We start from the raw sequence: 21,392 nt of genomic DNA, 5'->3' as shown, positions 1-21,392 counted from the left end.
TGACAGCACACATGGCTCTGACATCATCAAAACAAAGGAAACAGTGACCTGTGACCTCTCTGTCAAGAGTTAAAGGTATAAATCTTGGGTATTATTGTATTATCACTGATCCAAAGTTGCTTTTGATATTAAAAACGACTTTTATATCTGCAATGGCACATCACAATTATGTGATCTGCATGCATTTGCACACAAAAGTATTAAATGAATTTATTGTCATACTTTTGCTATATTTCAAGTGTGTATATGAACAAAAAGCTATTCAAAAGTCATGCCATGCAATTCTTTTGCTCCCTTTCTTTCAATAACGTATTATTATGATTATCACTTACTCCTATGCCTCTTATGGTACTTAACTGTTTTTCCCTAGAAGCCATTTATTCTTATGGCCCTTATGACTTAACTTAGAGGCATTTATCCCTTTTATAGGCCCCCATATCTTCACTTTAAATTATTCTGGGACTTATGTTGCCCCTTATTTCTGATAATTAGGCTCTGTTATTGTTGAATCCATTCACAGACACTCCACAACTCATTGTGACTGTAGCACTGACCAATTTTATTCAGTACCACAGCAAACTTGCCAGCATCCAGAACACAGTAAACAGCTGCTGACAAGGTGCATGAAGTAGGACAGCAGTGTGCAGTGCAGAGCAAAACAAAAGGTGCTGCGTTAAAGGGCACTCACAGAGGACACCCCATCATGAAGTGCATGGTATTGTGGAGCAATACATAATGGCACAGTTTAGAGAGGTGAAAAGTTAAAGGGCACTTGTAAGACCAGAACACAGAGAAAAACCCCTGTTAAAGTGCATGAATTAGTGCAACAGTGCAGAGAACAACATGTGTCATGTTAAAGGGCAATTGTAAGACCAGAACACAGAGAACAACACACAGAATGTAGAACTGTAAAACATGAACACAAGAACTATATACACTATTTACAATGGGCCCTCAGAAATTGCACGAACAGTGCAGAGAACAAAAGGTGCTGTGTTAAAGGGCAATTGCAAGGCACAGAACAACACAGAACGTACAATAGTAAACACAAGAACTATATACACTATTTACAAGGGGCCGGCCATTCACTCCTCCAATCCGTCCACAACAGAGACAAAATGTTCATAGTTTTGGAAAACTCTGTTCTCCAGTCCCTTGGAGGGTGAACGGTTGATCGCAGGGCAGTATGTCTTTTTTTTGTATTTCTTGTGTCCCTGGATCGTGTGCCCGCATACCTTGCAGGTCGGGAGATGCTGCACCCTCGTCAGCTTCACGCCCAGCTCGGTGGGGTGGTCTGCAAGCTTCCTTTTGTACTGCGTGGATCGAGACCATGACGATCCTACCGCAGTACTCTGTCCAGAGGGCGGCTGAACAGCTGGCATGATGGGCACAGGCGGAGTGACCTGCGGGATGGATGCCTGACCAGCAGGCAGCATCGGCTGTGTGGAGGTGAGGCCCGCAGAACAGGAGACAAGGGGCAGCACAGGCCTGGTGATGGTGGATGGGGCAGAACAGGAGACAAGGGGCAGCACAGGCCTGGTGATGGTGGACGGGGCAGAACAGGAGACGAGGGGCAGCACAGGCCTGCTGATGGTGGAGGTGGCGGGGATCCTCATCACCGGCAGAGGCAGAAGCTGTGGAGGAGGCTGCGGCGTCGCCAGAAGCAGGTTGGTCCGACCCTTCAGAACCTTTGTGCCGGCTGTGCTGGGCGTGGGGACGTACTCCATCACAGGGTAGTCAGGTGGAGGGAGGACGTCAGGCTGGCGCGGTGCAGGAGGCAGCTGCTCAAAGGACACCGAGGCGGTCTTTGAGGTGATCGCTGGCTGCCTGGTGGCGTGCAGGTTCACCAGCCTCTCCTGCTGGCGGATAAAGTCCCTCACCGTCTTGGTGTTGATTTTGGGGAGAGGGATGCCTGCCTTGCAGAGGATCGGGTCCTCCACCAAGACCCGGTGCTGTATCCTCTCGTAGGCCTTGAGGATGCTGACCTTCTCGGGGCTGGAGCGAGAGGCCTGAGGGGAGTTCAGCCACAGCAGCTTGACCAGCACATACATCAGCCGGTTGTGCTGCGGGCTGATGTCCTGCTGAGCTGGCGCGTACCTTTTGGCCATCTTCACCCGCTGGACCAAGGCGGCGTCAGCCAGGTCGTCCCTCTTGGTCCTGCAGTAGAGGGTGTTGCCCCAGTGGGTTCGGTACAGCTGGTGGTACCGCTGTGGCAGTTTGTCATGCTCCTCCACCGCATTCCAGGCATCCAGGACGCTGTTCCTCTGTGCAGTGTTGAGGAGCAGCTTCTGGTCCGTCAAGCCGACCTCAACTAGCGCAGCACAGAATGCCTCCAGCTTCTGGAACCCGGGCAGAGGATTGTCACTGCAGACATCCTCCTGTAAATCATACATACATACATACACACACACACACACACACACACACACACACACACACACACACACACACACACAAACACACACACACACACACAGAGAGAGAGAAAGAGAGAAAGAGAAGGGAAAGTAGGTAAGTTCAAATGCATACAGTGTCTTTTTTTTTCAACAGGGTCACATTTATCACTGTATTCTCTTCTATCAGTAGGTATTCTACTCACAAAGGCAGGAGGGTTGACCGAAGCAGTCTCACTGCTTGTGAGCGTGATGCGGGGCTCGACATCAGGATGGTCCTCCTCCTCGCTCTGGTACGCCTCATCGGCATTGGCGTCTGGGTCGGCCTCCCCAGGCTGAACGACCTCCTCCTCCGGCCCAGGACCGTCGTGGACGATGCCCTCAAGCGAGAAGGACTCCCCCGTACTCTGGCTGAAAAGGTATTCCAGCCCCAGCAGCTCATCAGACTGGACATCAGCCGGAGCCCTGAAATTTTTCTCCACCGTCTCCCCAAACAGCTGCTGACAGCGGGTGTTGAGGCGGTCGATAAGCGGCGCAGAGTACACGCGGTGGTGCCGGCCTCCGCCCCCAAACACGGCGTCCGAGCTGCGGTCGGAGTTCCACCTGGCGATACCACTGATTAGGTACACCTGGTAAGGCCGTGCCGCACAGTGGGGACCTGAACATCACGACAAACCGGTATTATCAGATCGATACAATGTAATACAAATGTGTTGTCTGTTTTGAAAGTATTTTTCCCCCTTAAATTACCTGGAATCATATGCGGCAACGACTTGTGGAACCCCTCCAGGCTGTTGCTCCCACGCAGGCCCTTGTAGTACGGCAGGTCCACACCGTTGATGGTGGTGGTGCGGGCAACGCGGTACATCACCATGCCTGGTGGGTCCTGGACGCACTCCAGGTGGCGCTGCTGGGCTGCCCACATCTCATCAATGGCATCTGTAAGCACACAAACATGCATGTTGAGCTGTAGTCATTTTGCACGTGTGTGTGTATGTGCTTGCGTGTGTGTCAGGTTTTTTTTTTTTTTTCTTACCAGGGGACTTGAAGAGGCTGACCCCGCTCTCGTCAAGCCCTGCTGGACCCTTGAGCTCCTCGATGAGGATGTGGACGAGGCGAAACGTCTCCTGGGCCCCGAGGGTGACACGCCGGACGTGGTGCTTCAGCTGGTCCCGGGAGATGTAACGCCGGACCACATCCTGGTCAGTCACCACCTCCATCGTGGTCGGGTCTCTGGCCCTGACAGCAGTGATGAGGAGCTGGAGGTCCTCCCTGTTGTACGCCAGGACCGCCCCGACCAGCGCGGACTTGAAGGCCCCGTACTTGGAGTGGGCCTCGGTCCGCAGAGCGGCGTCGAATCGATGGAGCCAGTGAAAGATGTCCAGCCTCACCACCATCCCCTCGTCCACCCAAGGCTGAAAGAGCGTCTCCACCGCGGTCGGACCCTGTGCCTTGCAGCAGCCCCGGTCAATATACAGGATCCGGGGGACGGGCTGGTTGGCGAGGCGGAACCGCTCCATCAGTCCACGACACATGGGCCCCAGCTTCTCCACAGACTCCTCGCAGGTGAGCACAAAGGTGACTATCTGGGAGAGCTCGTTGCCGATGCTGGTGAACCACTCGGCCGAGCCCTTGCCCTCCCCAGACAGCTTCTTCACCACCTGCAACAAAACAAACAAACAAATACAGTTTAGTTTTGCATAATGTGGCGTTTCCCTGTGAGTACTTGTATGTATGCAACACACTTTTGGTTAACTTGCCTTCTTTGTGGAGTCCATTTTCAGCACTGTGCCGAAAGTGGAGAGGACCTGGCTGCGGTAGTCCGCCACGTTGTCTGCCTCGGCCAGGAGGAAGGCGTGCCGCAGGAGCCGGGCGCAGGGTAGCTCCCTTGGAGGAGGCGGCGCCTGGAACTGGCCGTGGCCAAAGGCAGGGACGATGCCTCCGGGTTCCACCAGGGCCATGAGGAGCGTGGTGTAGAGGTCCTTCCTCTGGTGGTAGTCCTCGAGGTGGTTCTCCTGCACCTGCCGCCACACCTTGACCATGGTGTTGCCCTCCGTCCGGTCACGCAGGAGGCGAATCACGGTCTTGTCCACCCCTCGCTTGGCAGTCAGCATGGCCGGAAACCTGGACCGATGAGCCTCACTCAGCTGCTGCAGGATGGCGTCGTCCCACGCCAGCCACCGACCCATGGGACCGCTCTCTCCACCCCTGGCAGCCTTGAGACACGGCCCGCATGACAGCACCTCTGTCGCCATGGTGTACCAGCCTGACACGTCACAGATGTGACGTACCTAAAACAGAGAGAGAGAGGTAGAGAGAGAGAGAGAGAGAGAGATAGAATCACACGTCAATCACAGATCATGTATGTTAATACTAAGTAGTCAATACTGATGTGTGTATCACTCTTAAGCACAGGTGTGAAGAGACTGAGCCTTACCCGGGTGTGGTAGCCAGACTTGGAGAGGTGTGTGTTGCTTCCAGCCCCAGCACACTTCTCTCTACGCGGACACTTTAGCGAGCAGCGCCACACTCCGACGGGGCGCCAAAAGAAAAGGCGCCCGCGGAAAAAGGCCTGTGGAGAGGGAATCCCGCTGCTGACAAAGCCGGGTGGCTCGGGTGGGTAGAACCACATCCGGTCCGACTTCAGCACACGCCGCCTTCTGATCACGCCCTTGATGTCCTTGTATATTTGGATGGGCGTGAAGAGGCCTCTCTCGCTGTCCTCTTTTAGCCAGGGGATGTCTGCGGAAGGGATGCCATTGGGGTCTTCCCACAGGCGCACCCAGCCTTCCAGCTCCACCTGCATATGCAACATTTAGTTATTTATTTTCCATAATGTGGTGATTTTGAGAAATGCATTAACATTGCTTGTATATGTTGTGATTTTACACTTACAGGAGAGTCACTCTGCCTCAAGGTGGTGGCAGCGGATGTAGGCTGCATAGAGTGGACAGTGGGTGCAGGCAGTGTAGGCTGGACAGCAGCAGCGGCAGTAGAGTGGACAGCGGGTGCAGGGAGTGTAGGCTGGACAGCGGCAGCGGCAGTAGAGTGGACAGCGGGTGCAGGGAGTGTAGGCTGGACAGCGGCAGCGGCAGTGGAGTGGACAGCGGGTGCAGGCTGTTTAGTCTGAACAGGGGTCTTGACTAAGTCTAAAAAAAAAGTCCAAACAAAGTAGTATTATTTATATTGTGATTTTTTTTCTTTTTTCTAACCCATTTGATGTGTATTAACTCTGTATGTCACCTTCCACAGCCTGACTTGCAGCCAACAGTTCTGCTTCATCACCTGGCCATGATGAAAGATCCGACGAGGTGCTTGCATGCAGTTGCTGGGGGACAAAAAGGTAAATTAATTATCTAGATGTTATGACGTACCAGTTTTTAATTATCAAAAGTTAACAAGCACATTTAGGTCAAGTGCTTAAAATGTCACTAATCTGAACAATTTCACTCCTGTTTCTAACAAAAAAATCAAACCAGTACTCACTTGATCTTTCTCGCTGATGTATTTTCTGAATCGTTTCATCAGCGCACTGGTGATGTGGGTCACTGGTGTGTTCAACCATCTCCTCACAGAACTGTTTGCCTTCTTTATAAGCTCCCGCTGCTCATCTCTAAACTCCTCTGGCCTGTTCTTCGCCGCGTGGTGCTGCCGGTAGAGTTCCCACATCTCCTGAAAGGTGTGATCCTCGAACCCTTTCTGGCCGTAGATGCACCTTTCTACGTTGGCCTCGAGGACACTGGAGACTTGTGGGAAGCTCTCTGCGTACTCTGCCAGGTAGTCCTTCACCCACTGGTTCCCAATTACTGCCTTTGTGTTTGGGTTTGTCCCTTCCAATCTGTGCTTGTCAATCACACTGTAAGCATATACACAATTTAGTACTGACATCATTAATATCATTGCAGTTGTGATAATGAGTAAAGAAACTTGCAGACCGATATACAGGTAATTTGTTTGAAACATGTCTACAATGGTATCAAATATAACATGCTTACTACTTCATGTAGCCCACATCATTTGCCACAAGCCAGTGGAATGGTGCATGCTCGTACTGGCCAAATGGCAGCACCAGCTTTCCCAGGCACAGCTGACAGGACGGCAGAGGGATACCCTCTGCATGAAGGAGCTTCTCTGTGTGGACCAGGGCAGTTGTCTCAAACAGCAACTCCTGTGGAGGTTTGGGGAAGACCACCTTCTTGTCCCGATAATTACGGGCTTCTCTGGTGGCCATCAGTATGGCCTGTTGGCGATGTGCAGGGGCATCCGGGTTGACGGTCCTAACGTGTGGGGTCGCCATCTTAATCTGGAAATACTGAAATACAGCAATGCATGTTATTATTATTATTGTTATTATTATCGTTATTATATTGTTTAAATCTGAATGAAATGTGTTAAGTGCCTTGAGATGACTTTGTTTTGATTTGGTGTTTAAACAAATAAAGATTCATTGATTGAGATTGATTATTATTATTGTTATTATCAATTACTAATATAATAATGAACATTGGTTACAACAGGTCATTGATACATGCACACATGAGATATATTGTACATGTGTTAATGTTCATATTACAGTTATTGTGTGCTGTCCACATATACGGATTCATTGTAATGTGATGCTTTAGCATCTTTAAACCTTCATAATAAATGTCATACATCAGACCTTAATGAAGCCATTTGAATTGAATTGAATTGAATTGAAAATTGTAATAACAATGTTATATGTAATAACATTAGACCGGTCAAAACAGACCGGTTCATACTGTGGAGTGGCAGGATTTGAGCAGTTATATAAAGATTAAAGAAGGATAGATTGGATGCTGCCCCCTCTACCCGACCCCGGATAAGCTGAAGAAGACGGACGGACGGACGGTTGGTTGGTTGGTTGGTTGGTTGGTTACACGAAAGGACGTTAGGCGCCAATGCTAACATTAACGCTAAGACAATGCTCAACATAAATGGCGTTATAATAAATTAATTTATGAGGCGCAGTGAGTAGTGAGTGTAATAACAAATGAATTGATTAATTCAATCTTACCAATACTGATGATAGTCGGAGCATTCGAGGAAAATTCAACTCTGCATAAACAAACCAATCAGAAGCCGTAAATGTCTACGTTCAGTCACATGACGCCAGGAGGCGATATGATTGGTAGTCTACGTTCAGATTCTGCGATCCGATTGGTAGTCTACGTTCAGAATTGACCAACCAGAAGGCGTAACTGTCTACGTTCAACGTAGACTTTTGCACTCCGGCTGTGATGACCTCTGCGAATTCCCCAAATGTGGGAATCTCGATTGCATAATTTCTGGTAGTGGGGGACTGCGTTCGCGCTCTCCCCTGATAAAACTGTTGAAAGAAAACTAAGTCGAAACCCAGCAGTGTCCGAAGAGAACCGGTGTTCAGGTGACATATCTGATACAGAAGACCTGAGTAGGAGCAAACAGCTTTTTAACCCCTGAAGCCCAACAGCGCCCCCAGTACATGAAAAACGTGTCAGGGCAGTTAAACAAGCACGAATATAGTCACGTTGACACGCCGTGTTGTTCAGAAGAAGCTCAGCTATCGAGCTGACGAGATGGCACAGGGATACCCTCTGCTTTCTAGTTTGTCCTTTTTAGTTGGCAAATCCATGTTTTTTTAATGTCAAATGACAAAGAAATATTTGGATATATTTAGAAATTGTTTTTCATTCTGTAATGCAGTGGGGTGCCGTTCGCGGTTTTCTCCACTAGATGGTGCTGCAACTCTGTTAGTTAACACATCGTTAAAAACATGTTCTCCTCCACTACAGATCAGACTCTAATGTGACTTCCAGTTTATTCCCCTTGTTACATTTGAGACTGGTTTGTGTATTAAAGTATATTTAATCAAAGTTTTTTTTTTTTAAATAAGTGAAATCTGTCTTTGACTCGAATTGGACTCTGTGAAACCGCGAGTGAGACCGACGCTGCAGAGGACCAGTCCTCTAACTCCGACCCATTCTCAGTTATCGCTTCTCGGCCTTTTGGCTAAGATCAAGTGTAGTATCTGTTCTTATCAGTTTAATATCTGATACGTCCCCTACCCGGGGACCATATATTAAATTGATTTTTGGAACAAGGAGATGGAATAGGGGCTTGCTCCGTCCACTCCACGCATCGACCTGGTATTGCAGTACCTCCGGGAACGGTGCACCCCTTCTCTCTGTGTCTAACGTGAATACATTCAGCTCAATAGGTGAGTGATTTGTCGTTCTGTTTAAATAGCTACATTGATATTTTGTTGGGATTTTACACTCCAGCAATTAATGCATGTTTATAGTTTTTAAAGGCTGCTGGATCGTCTTCAGTCTCTCTAATCCCCTAGGACGAATGGGGGATTAGAGAGACTGAAGACGATCCAGCAGGGGGCATTGCCGCTCTCCTTGAGAGAGACAACCTGCCGTCTGCTCTCAAGGAGAGCGGCAATGCCCCCTGCTGGATCGTCTTCAGCCTCTCTAATCCCCTAGGACGAATGGGGGATTAGAGAGGCTGAAGCAAGCGGCAATGCCTAGGGACTAGAGAGACTGAAGACGATCCAGCAGGGGGCATTGCCGCTCTCCTTGAGAGAGACAACCTGCCGTCTGCTGTGACTCAATGGGGGAAAAGTGCAGCGTACAATGCAGCGTGACACAGAGTGATATTTTCACCTTGGATTGGTAGACAAAGAGGGAAAGGGTTGCCAAACCCGCCGACCCGATTGGCTGCCAGAGAAGGGCAACGGCAATGGTCGGACGTCCACCAACTGCTCAGCCTGACAATTTTTTTTGCGTATCACAGAATTGCCTACGGGGGCATAAGAGGTTGGGCATGAAGGACAAGTGAGGCCTCGGGCAAGAAAGACACATTTAGTATAAAACGTCTCCTTGTGTGTTGAATCCGTGCAGATCCACCTTCTTATATACAGTCTATGAGATCCACAGCCTCATACAGCGTGTAGTTTGGATGATGTGTGGATGGCCCACCATCAGTCGGCGTGCTGTGTCTGTGAAAGACCTCCCCGGCTCGGATCTGTACAACTCATACTTACCTGGCAAGGGAGATACCATGATCAAGAAGGTGGTTCACCCAGGGCGAGGCTCAGCCATTGCACTCCGGTTGTGCTGACCTCTGCGAATTCCCCAAATGTGGGAATCTCGATTGCATAATTTCTGGTAGTGGGGGACTGCGTTCGCGCTCTCCCCTGATAAAACTGTCGAAAGAAAACTAAGTCGAAACCCAGCAGTGTCCGAAGAGAACCGGTGTTCAGGTGACATATCTGATACAGAAGACCTGAGTAGGAGCAAACAGCTTTTTAACCCCTGAAGCCCAACAGCGCCCCCAGTACATGAAAAACATGTCAGGGCAGTTAAACAAGCACGAATATAGTCACGTTGACACGCCGTGTTGTTCAGAAGAAGCTCAGCTATCGAGCTGACGAGATGGCACAGGGATACCCTCTGCTTTCTAGTTTGTCCTTTTTAGTTGGCAAATCCATGTTTTTTTAATGTCAAATGACAAAGAAATATTTGGATATATTTAGAAATTGTTTTTCATTCTGTAATGCGGTGGGGTGCCGTTCGCGGTTTTCTCCACTAGATGGTGCTGCAACTCTGTTAGTTAACACATCGTTAAAAACATGTTCTCCTCCACTACAGATCAGACTATAATGTGACTTCCAGTTTATTCCCCTTGTTACATTTGAGACTGGTTTGTGTATTAAAGTATATTTAATCAAAGTTTTTTTTTTTTAAATAAGTGAAATCTGTCTTTGACTCGTATTGGACTCTGTGAAACCGCGAGTGAGACCGACGCTGCAGAGGACCAGTCCTCTAACTCCGACCCATTCTCAGTTATCGCTTCTCGGCCTTTTGGCTAAGATCAAGTGTAGTATCTGTTCTTATCAGTTTAATATCTGATACGTCCCCTACCCGGGGACCATATATTAAATTGATTTTTGGAACAAGGAGATGGAATAGGGGCTTGCTCCGTCCACTCCACGCATCGACCTGGTATTGCAGTACCTCCGGGAACGGTGCACCCCTTCTCTCTGTGTCTAACGTGAATACATTCAGCTCAATAGGTGAGTGATTTGTCGTTCTGTTTAAATAGCTACATTGATATTTTGTTGGGATTTTACACTCCAGCAATTAATGCATGCTTATAGTTTTTAAAGGCTGCTGGATCGTCTTCAGTCTCTCTAATCCCCTAGGACGAATGGGGGATTAGAGAGACTGAAGACGATCCAGCAGGGGGCATTGCCGCTCTCCTTGAGAGAGACAACCTGCCGTCTGCTCTCAAGGAGAGCGGCAATGCCCCCTGCTGGATCGTCTTCAGCCTCTCTAATCCCCTAGGACGAATGGGGGATTAGAGAGGCTGAAGCAAGCGGCAATGCCTAGGGACTAGAGAGACTGAAGACGATCCAGCAGGGGGCATTGCCGCTCTCCTTGAGAGAGACAACCTGCCGTCTGCTGTGACTCAATGGGGGAAAAGTGCAGCGTACAATGCAGCGTGACACAGAGTGATATTTTCACCTTGGATTGGTAGACAAAGAGGGAAAGGGTTGCCAAACCCGCCGACCCGATTGGCTGCCAGAGAAGGGCAACGGCAATGGTCGGACGTCCACCAACTGCTCAGCCTGACAATTTTATTTGCGTATCACAGAATTGCCTACGGGGGCATAAGAGGTTGGGCATGAAGGACAAGTGAGGCCTCGGGCAAGAAAGACACATTTAGTATAAAACGTCTCCTTGTGTGTTGAATCCGTGCAGATCCACCTTCTTATATACAGTCTATGAGATCCACAGCCTCATACAGCGTGTAGTTTGGATGATGTGTGGATGGCCCACCATCAGTCGGCGTGCTGTGTCTGTGAAAGACATCCCCGGCTCGGATCTGTACAACTCATACTTACCTGGCAAGGGAGATACCATGATCAAGAAGGTGGTTCACCCAGGGTGAGGCTCAGCCATTGCACTCCGGTTGTGCTGACCTCTGCGAATTCCCCAAATGTGGGAATCTCGATTGCATAATTTCTGGTAGTGGGGGACTGCGTTCGCGCTCTCCCCTGATAAAACTGTCGAAAGAAAACTAAGTCGAAACCCAGCAGTGTCCGAAGAGAACCGGTGTTCAGGTGACATATCTGATACAGAAGACCTGAGTAGGAGCAAACAGCTTTTTAACCCCTGAAGCCCAACAGCGCCCCCAGTACATGAAAAACGTGTCAGGGCAGTTAAACAAGCACGAATATAGTCACGTTGACACGCCGTGTTGTTCAGAAGAAGCTCAGCTATCGAGCTGACGAGATGGCACAGGGATACCCTCTGCTTTCTAGTTTGTCCATTTTAGTTGGCAAATCCATGTTTTTTTAATGTCAAATGACAAAGAAATATTTGGATATATTTAGAAATTGTTTTTCATTCTGTAATGCGGTGGGGTGCCGTTCGCGGTTTTCTCCACTAGATGGTGATGCAACTCTGTTAGTTAACACATCGTTAAAAACATGTTCTCCTCCACTACAGATCAGACTCTAATGTGACTTCCAGTTTATTCCCCTTGTTACATTTGAGACTGGTTTGTGTATTAAAGTATATTTAATCAAAGTTTTTTTTTTTAAATAAGTGAAATCTGTCTTTGACTCGTATTGGACTCTGTGAAACCGCGAGTGAGACCGACGCTGCAGAGGACCAGTCCTCTAACTCCGACCCATTCTCAGTTATCGCTTCTCGGCCTTTTGGCTAAGATCAAGTGTAGTATCTGTTCTTATCAGTTTAATATCTGATACGTCCCCTACCCGGGGACCATATATTAAATTGATTTTTGGAACAAGGAGATGGAATAGGGGCTTGCTCCGTCCACTCCACGCATCGACCTGTTATTGCAGTACCTCCGGGAACGGTGCACCCCTTCTCTCTGTGTCTAACGTGAATACATTCAGCTCAATAGGTGAGTGATTTGTCGTTCTGTTTAAATAGCTACATTGATATTTTGTTGGGATTTTACACTCCAGCAATTAATGCATGCTTATAGTTTTTAAAGGCTGCTGGATCGTCTTCAGTCTCTCTAATCCCCTAGGACGAATGGGGGATTAGAGAGACTGAAGACGATCCAGCAGGGGGCATTGCCGCTCTCCTTGAGAGAGACAACCTGCCGTCTGCTCTCAAGGAGAGCGGCAATGCCCCCTGCTGGATCGTCTTCAGCCTCTCTAATCCCCTAGGACGAATGGGGGATTAGAGAGGCTGAAGCAAGCGGCAATGCCTAGGGACTAGAGAGACTGAAGACGATCCAGCAGGGGGCATTGCCGCTCTCCTTGAGAGAGACAACCTGCCGTCTGCTGTGACTCAATGGGGGAAAAGTGCAGCGTACAATGCAGCGTGACACAGAGTGATATTTTCACCTTGGATTGGTAGACAAAGAGGGAAAGGGTTGCCAAACCCGCCGACCCGATTGGCTGCCAGAGAAGGGCAACGGCAATGGTCGGACGTCCACCAACTGCTCAGCCTGACAATTTTATTTGCGTATCACAGAATTGCCTACGGGGGCATAAGAGGTTGGGCATGAAGGACAAGTGAGGCCTCGGGCAAGAAAGACACATTTAGTATAAAACGTCTCCTTGTGTGTTGAATCCGTGCAGATCCACCTTCTTATATACAGTCTATGAGATCCACAGCCTCATACAGCGTGTAGTTTGGATGATGTGTGGATGGCCCACCATCAGTCGGCGTGCTGTGTCTGTGAAAGACATCCCCGGCTCGGATCTGTACAACTCATACTTACCTGGCAAGGGAGATACCATGATCAAGAAGGTGGTTCACCCAGGGCGAGGCTCAGCCATTGCACTCCGGTTGTGCTGACCTCTGCGAATGGGGATGCGCAGAACAGGAGTGCAATTGATCCTGTACGCCATAGGCTTAGAGTCCACGTAGGAGAAATGAATAATTCTGATGTCACTGACCCAAGTAGTAATTTGCATATGCCTTCCCCCAGGCATTTTGGACCAGGAAGTCCAATGATTTGACAGCACACATGGCTCTGACATCATCAAAACAAAGGAAACAGTGACCTGTGACCTCTCTGTCAAGAGTTAAAGGTATAAATCTTGGGTATTATTGTATTATCACTGATCCAAAGTTGCTTTTGATATTAAAAACGACTTTTATATCTGCAATGGCACATCACAATTATGTGATCTGCATGCATTTGCACACAAAAGTATTAAATGAATTTATTGTCATACTTTTGCTATATTTCAAGTGTGTATATGAACAAAAAGCTATTCAAAAGTCATGCCATGCAATTCTTTTGCTCCCTTTCTTTCAATAACGTATTATTATGATTATCACTTACTCCTATGCCTCTTATGGTACTTAACTGTTTTTCCCTAGAAGCCATTTATTCTTATGGCCCTTATGACTTAACTTAGAGGCATTTATCCCTTTTATAGGCCCCCATATCTTCACTTTAAATTATTCTGGGACTTATGTTGCCCCTTATTTCTGATAATTAGGCTCTGTTATTGTTGAATCCATTCACAGACACTCCACAACTCATTGTGACTGTAGCACTGACCAATTTTATTCAGTACCACAGCAAACTTGCCAGCATCCAGAACACAGTAAACAGCTGCTGACAAGGTGCATGAAGTAGGACAGCAGTGTGCAGTGCAGAGCAAAACAAAAGGTGCTGCGTTAAAGGGCACTCACAGAGGACACCCCATCATGAAGTGCATGGTATTGTGGAGCAATACATAATGGCACAGTTTAGAGAGGTGAAAAGTTAAAGGGCACTTGTAAGACCAGAACACAGAGAAAAACCCCTGTTAAAGTGCATGAATTAGTGCAACAGTGCAGAGAACAACATGTGTCATGTTAAAGGGCAATTGTAAGACCAGAACACAGAGAACAACACACAGAATGTAGAACTGTAAAACATGAACACAAGAACTATATACACTATTTACAATGGGCCCTCAGAAATTGCACGAACAGTGCAGAGAACAAAAGGTGCTGTGTTAAAGGGCAATTGCAAGGCACAGAACAACACAGAACGTACAATAGTAAACACAAGAACTATATACACTATTTACAAGGGGCCGGCCATTCACTCCTCCAATCCGTCCACAACAGAGACAAAATGTTCATAGTTTTGGAAAACTCTGTTCTCCAGTCCCTTGGAGGGTGAACGGTTGATCGCAGGGCAGTATGTCTTTTTTTTGTATTTCTTGTGTCCCTGGATCGTGTGCCCGCATACCTTGCAGGTCGGGAGATGCTGCACCCTCGTCAGCTTCACGCCCAGCTCGGTGGGGTGGTCTGCAAGCTTCCTTTTGTACTGCGTGGATCGAGACCATGACGATCCTACCGCAGTACTCTGTCCAGAGGGCGGCTGAACAGCTGGCATGATGGGCACAGGCGGAGTGACCTGCGGGATGGATGCCTGACCAGCAGGCAGCATCGGCTGTGTGGAGGTGAGGCCCGCAGAACAGGAGACAAGGGGCAGCACAGGCCTGGTGATGGTGGATGGGGCAGAACAGGAGACAAGGGGCAGCACAGGCCTGGTGATGGTGGACGGGGCAGAACAGGAGACGAGGGGCAGCACAGGCCTGCTGATGGTGGAGGTGGCGGGGATCCTCATCACCGGCAGAGGCAGAAGCTGTGGAGGAGGCTGCGGCGTCGCCAGAAGCAGGTTGGTCCGACCCTTCAGAACCTTTGTGCCGGCTGTGCTGGGCGTGGGGACGTACTCCATCACAGGGTAGTCAGGTGGAGGGAGGACGTCAGGCTGGCGCGGTGCAGGAGGCAGCTGCTCAAAGGACACCGAGGCGGTCTTTGAGGTGATCGCTGGCTGCCTGGTGGCGTGCAGGTTCACCAGCCTCTCCTGCTGGCGGATAAAGTCCCTCACCGTCTTGGTGTTGATTTTGGGGAGAGGGATGCCTGCCTTGCAGAGGATCGGGTCCTCCACCAAGACCCGGTGCTGTATCCTCTCGTAGGCCTTGAGGATGCTGACCTTCTCGGGGCTGGAGCGAGAGGCCTGAGGGGAGTTCAGCCACAGCAGCTTGACCAGCACATACATCAGCCGGTTGTGCTGCGGGCTGATGTCCTGCTGAGCTGGCGCGTACCTTTTGGCCATCTTCACCCGCTGGACCAAGGCGGCGTCAGCCAGGTCGTCCCTCTTGGTCCTGCAGTAGAGGGTGTTGCCCCAGTGGGTTCGGTACAGCTGGTGGTACCGCTGTGGCAGTTTGTCATGCTCCTCCACCGCATTCCAGGCATCCAGGACGCTGTTCCTCTGTGCAGTGTTGAGGAGCAGCTTCTGGTCCGTCAAGCCGACCTCAACTAGCGCAGCACAGAATGCCTCCAGCTTCTGGAACCCGGGCAGAGGATTGTCACTGCAGACATCCTCCTGTAAATCATACATACATACATACACACACACACACACACACACACACACACACACACACACACACACACACAAACACACACACACACACACAGAGAGAGAGAAAGAGAGAAAGAGAAGGGAAAGTAGGTAAGTTCAAATGCATACAGTGTCTTTTTTTTTCAACAGGGTCACATTTATCACTGTATTCTCTTCTATCAGTAGGTATTCTACTCACAAAGGCAGGAGGGTTGACCGAAGCAGTCTCACTGCTTGTGAGCGTGATGCGGGGCTCGACATCAGGATGGTCCTCCTCCTCGCTCTGGTACGCCTCATCGGCATTGGCGTCTGGGTCGGCCTCCCCAGGCTGAACGACCTCCTCCTCCGGCCCAGGACCGTCGTGGACGATGCCCTCAAGCGAGAAGGACTCCCCCGTACTCTGGCTGAAAAGGTATTCCAGCCCCAGCAGCTCATCAGACTGGACATCAGCCGGAGCCCTGAAATTTTTCTCCACCGTCTCCCCAAACAGCTGCTGACAGCGGGTGTTGAGGCGGTCGATAAGCGGCGCAGAGTACACGCGGTGGTGCCGGCCTCCGCCCCCAAACACGGCGTCCGAGCTGCGGTCGGAGTTCCACCTGGCGATACCACTGATTAGGTACACCTGGTAAGGCCGTGCCGCACAGTGGGGACCTGAACATCACGACAAACCGGTATTATCAGATCGATACAATGTAATACAAATGTGTTGTCTGTTTTGAAAGTATTTTTCCCCCTTAAATTACCTGGAATCATATGCGGCAACGACTTGTGGAACCCCTCCAGGCTGTTGCTCCCACGCAGGCCCTTGTAGTACGGCAGGTCCACACCGTTGATGGTGGTGGTGCGGGCAACGCGGTACATCACCATGCCTGGTGGGTCCTGGACGCACTCCAGGTGGCGCTGCTGGGCTGCCCACATCTCATCAATGGCATCTGTAAGCACACAAACATGCATGTTGAGCTGTAGTCATTTTGCACGTGTGTGTGTATGTGCTTGCGTGTGTGTCAGGTTTTTTTTTTTTTTTCTTACCAGGGGACTTGAAGAGGCTGACCCCGCTCTCGTCAAGCCCTGCTGGACCCTTGAGCTCCTCGATGAGGATGTGGACGAGGCGAAACGTCTCCTGGGCCCCGAGGGTGACACGCCGGACGTGGTGCTTCAGCTGGTCCCGGGAGATGTAACGCCGGACCACATCCTGGTCAGTCACCACCTCCATCGTGGTCGGGTCTCTGGCCCTGACAGCAGTGATGAGGAGCTGGAGGTCCTCCCTGTTGTACGCCAGGACCGCCCCGACCAGCGCGGACTTGAAGGCCCCGTACTTGGAGTGGGCCTCGGTCCGCAGAGCGGCGTCGAATCGATGGAGCCAGTGAAAGATGTCCAGCCTCACCACCATCCCCTCGTCCACCCAAGGCTGAAAGAGCGTCTCCACCGCGGTCGGACCCTGTGCCTTGCAGCAGCCCCGGTCAATATACAGGATCGGGGGGACGGGCTGGTTGGCGAGGCGGAACCGCTCCATCAGTCCACGACACATGGGCCCCAGCTTCTCCACAGACTCCTCGCAGGTGAGCACAAAGGTGACTATCTGGGAGAGCTCGTTGCCGATGCTGGTGAACCACTCGGCCGAGCCCTTGCCCTCCCCAGACAGCTTCTTCACCACCTGCAACAAAACAAACAAACAAATACAGTTTAGTTTTGCATAATGTGGCGTTTCCCTGTGAGTACTTGTATGTATGCAACACACTTTTGGTTAACTTGCCTTCTTTGTGGAGTCCATTTTCAGCACTGTGCCGAAAGTGGAGAGGACCTGGCTGCGGTAGTCCGCCACGTTGTCTGCCTCGGCCAGGAGGAAGGCGTGCCGCAGGAGCCGGGCGCAGGGTAGCTCCCTTGGAGGAGGCGGCGCCTGGAACTGGCCGTGGCCAAAGGCAGGGACGATGCCTCCGGGTTCCACCAGGGCCATGAGGAGCGTGGTGTAGAGGTCCTTCCTCTGGTGGTAGTCCTCGAGGTGGTTCTCCTGCACCTGCCGCCACACCTTGACCATGGTGTTGCCCTCCGTCCGGTCACGCAGGAGGCGAATCACGGTCTTGTCCACCCCTCGCTTGGCAGTCAGCATGGCCGGAAACCTGGACCGATGAGCCTCACTCAGCTGCTGCAGGATGGCGTCGTCCCACGCCAGCCACCGACCCATGGGACCGCTCTCTCCACCCCTGGCAGCCTTGAGACACGGCCCGCATGACAGCACCTCTGTCGCCATGGTGTACCAGCCTGACACGTCACAGATGTGACGTACCTAAAACAGAGAGAGAGAGGTAGAGAGAGAGAGAGAGAGAGAGATAGAATCACACGTCAATCACAGATCATGTATGTTAATACTAAGTAGTCAATACTGATGTGTGTATCACTCTTAAGCACAGGTGTGAAGAGACTGAGCCTTACCCGGGTGTGGTAGCCAGACTTGGAGAGGTGTGTGTTGCTTCCAGCCCCAGCACACTTCTCTCTACGCGGACACTTTAGCGAGCAGCGCCACACTCCGACGGGGCGCCAAAAGAAAAGGCGCCCGCGGAAAAAGGCCTGTGGAGAGGGAATCCCGCTGCTGACAAAGCCGGGTGGCTCGGGTGGGTAGAACCACATCCGGTCCGACTTCAGCACACGCCGCCTTCTGATCACGCCCTTGATGTCCTTGTATATTTGGATGGGCGTGAAGAGGCCTCTCTCGCTGTCCTCTTTTAGCCAGGGGATGTCTGCGGAAGGGATGCCATTGGGGTCTTCCCACAGGCGCACCCAGCCTTCCAGCTCCACCTGCATATGCAACATTTAGTTATTTATTTTCCATAATGTGGTGATTTTGAGAAATGCATTAACATTGCTTGTATATGTTGTGATTTTACACTTACAGGAGAGTCACTCTGCCTCAAGGTGGTGGCAGCGGATGTAGGCTGCATAGAGTGGACAGTGGGTGCAGGCAGTGTAGGCTGGACAGCAGCAGCGGCAGTAGAGTGGACAGCGGGTGCAGGGAGTGTAGGCTGGACAGCGGCAGCGGCAGTAGAGTGGACAGCGGGTGCAGGGAGTGTAGGCTGGACAGCGGCAGCGGCAGTGGAGTGGACAGCGGGTGCAGGCTGTTTAGTCTGAACAGGGGTCTTGACTAAGTCTAAAAAAAAAGTCCAAACAAAGTAGTATTATTTATATTGTGATTTTTTTTCTTTTTTCTAACCCATTTGATGTGTATTAACTCTGTATGTCACCTTCCACAGCCTGACTTGCAGCCAACAGTTCTGCTTCATCACCTGGCCATGATGAAAGATCCGACGAGGTGCTTGCATGCAGTTGCTGGGGGACAAAAAGGTAAATTAATTATCTAGATGTTATGACGTACCAGTTTTTAATTATCAAAAGTTAACAAGCACATTTAGGTCAAGTGCTTAAAATGTCACTAATCTGAACAATTTCACTCCTGTTTCTAACAAAAAAATCAAACCAGTACTCACTTGATCTTTCTCGCTGATGTATTTTCTGAATCGTTTCATCAGCGCACTGGTGATGTGGGTCACTGGTGTGTTCAACCATCTCCTCACAGAACTGTTTGCCTTCTTTATAAGCTCCCGCTGCTCATCTCTAAACTCCTCTGGCCTGTTCTTCGCCGCGTGGTGCTGCCGGTAGAGTTCCCACATCTCCTGAAAGGTGTGATCCTCGAACCCTTTCTGGCCGTAGATGCACCTTTCTACGTTGGCCTCGAGGACACTGGAGACTTGTGGGAAGCTCTCTGCGTACTCTGCCAGGTAGTCCTTCACCCACTGGTTCCCAATTACTGCCTTTGTGTTTGGGTTTGTCCCTTCCAATCTGTGCTTGTCAATCACACTGTAAGCATATACACAATTTAGTACTGACATCATTAATATCATTGCAGTTGTGATAATGAGTAAAGAAACTTGCAGACCGATATACAGGTAATTTGTTTGAAACATGTCTACAATGGTATCAAATATAACATGCTTACTACTTCATGTAGCCCACATCATTTGCCACAAGCCAGTGGAATGGTGCATGCTCGTACTGGCCAAATGGCAGCACCAGCTTTCCCAGGCACAGCTGACAGGACGGCAGAGGGATACCCTCTGCATGAAGGAGCTTCTCTGTGTGGACCAGGGCAGTTGTCTCAAACAGCAACTCCTGTGGAGGTTTGGGGAAGACCACCTTCTTGTCCCGATAATTACGGGCTTCTCTGGTGGCCATCAGTATGGCCTGTTGGCGATGTGCAGGGGCATCCGGGTTGACGGTCCTAACGTGTGGGGTCGCCATCTTAATCTGGAAATACTGAAATACAGCAATGCATGTTATTATTATTATTGTTATTATTATCGTTATTATATTGTTTAAATCTGAATGAAATGTGTTAAGTGCCTTGAGATGACTTTGTTTTGATTTGGTGTTTAAACAAATAAAGATTCATTGATTGAGATTGATTATTATTATTGTTATTATCAATTACTAATATAATAATGAACATTGGTTACAACAGGTCATTGATACATGCACACATGAGATATATTGTACATGTGTTAATGTTCATATTACAGTTATTGTGTGCTGTCCACATATACGGATTCATTGTAATGTGATGCTTTAGCATCTTTAAACCTTCATAATAAATGTCATACATCAGACCTTAATGAAGCCATTTGAATTGAATTGAATTGAATTGAAAATTGTAATAACAATGTTATATGTAATAACATTAGACCGGTCAAAACAGACCGGTTCATACTGTGGAGTGGCAGGATTTGAGCAGTTATATAAAGATTAAAGAAGGATAGATTGGATGCTGCCCCCTCTACCCGACCCCGGATAAGCTGAAGAAGACGGACGGACGGACGGTTGGTTGGTTGGTTGGTTGGTTGGTTACACGAAAGGACGTTAGGCGCCAATGCTAACATTAACGCTAAGACAATGCTCAACATAAATGGCGTTATAATAAATTAATTTATGAGGCGCAGTGAGTAGTGAGTGTAATAACAAATGAATTGATTAATTCAATCTTACCAATACTGATGATAGTCGGAGCATTCGAGGAAAATTCAACTCTGCATAAACAAACCAATCAGAAGCCGTAAATGTCTACGTTCAGTCACATGACGCCAGGAGGCGATATGATTGGTAGTCTACGTTCAGATTCTGCGATCCGATTGGTAGTCTACGTTCAGAATTGACCAACCAGAAGGCGTAACTGTCTACGTTCAACGTAGACTTTTGCACTCCGGCTGTGATGACCTCTGCGAATTCCCCAAATGTGGGAATCTCGATTGCATAATTTCTGGTAGTGGGGGACTGCGTTCGCGCTCTCCCCTGATAAAACTGTTGAAAGAAAACTAAGTCGAAACCCAGCAGTGTCCGAAGAGAACCGGTGTTCAGGTGACATATCTGATACAGAAGACCTGAGTAGGAGCAAACAGCTTTTTAACCCCTGAAGCCCAACAGCGCCCCCAGTACATGAAAAACGTGTCAGGGCAGTTAAACAAGCACGAATATAGTCACGTTGACACGCCGTGTTGTTCAGAAGAAGCTCAGCTATCGAGCTGACGAGATGGCACAGGGATACCC

General features: G+C 49.5%; 5 non-coding genes and 1 pseudogene across 5 annotated transcripts; all 6 read left to right on the top strand.

Moving 5' to 3' along the window:
- Positions 1–8,385: 8,385 nt before the first annotated feature.
- Positions 8,386–8,576, top strand: LOC133986511 (U2 spliceosomal RNA). The gene has a single exon (XR_009925535.1). It is a non-coding gene; the product is annotated as a U2 spliceosomal RNA (small nuclear RNA).
- Positions 8,577–9,436: 860 nt separating this feature from the next.
- LOC133986486 (U1 spliceosomal RNA) lies at positions 9,437–9,600 on the top strand. Its single transcript, XR_009925515.1, has one exon. It is a non-coding gene; the product is annotated as a U1 spliceosomal RNA (small nuclear RNA).
- Positions 9,601–10,248: 648 nt separating this feature from the next.
- On the top strand, positions 10,249–10,439 carry LOC133986510 (U2 spliceosomal RNA). The gene has a single exon (XR_009925534.1). It is a non-coding gene; the product is annotated as a U2 spliceosomal RNA (small nuclear RNA).
- An 860-nt stretch (positions 10,440–11,299) lies between these two features.
- LOC133986489 (U1 spliceosomal RNA) lies at positions 11,300–11,463 on the top strand. Its single transcript, XR_009925518.1, has one exon. It is a non-coding gene; the product is annotated as a U1 spliceosomal RNA (small nuclear RNA).
- A 647-nt stretch (positions 11,464–12,110) lies between these two features.
- Positions 12,111–12,301, top strand: LOC133986518 (U2 spliceosomal RNA). The gene has a single exon (XR_009925541.1). It is a non-coding gene; the product is annotated as a U2 spliceosomal RNA (small nuclear RNA).
- Positions 12,302–13,161: 860 nt separating this feature from the next.
- LOC133986494 (U1 spliceosomal RNA) lies at positions 13,162–13,293 on the top strand (annotated as a pseudogene).
- Positions 13,294–21,392: the final 8,099 nt, after the last annotated feature.

Source organism: Scomber scombrus, chromosome 9 (genome assembly GCF_963691925.1).
Source record: "Scomber scombrus chromosome 9, fScoSco1.1, whole genome shotgun sequence".
NCBI classification, from domain to species: domain Eukaryota; kingdom Metazoa; phylum Chordata; class Actinopteri; order Scombriformes; family Scombridae; genus Scomber; species Scomber scombrus.
Note: the sequence above shows the minus strand (reverse complement) of the source record. Positions and strands in the feature narration are given on the sequence as shown.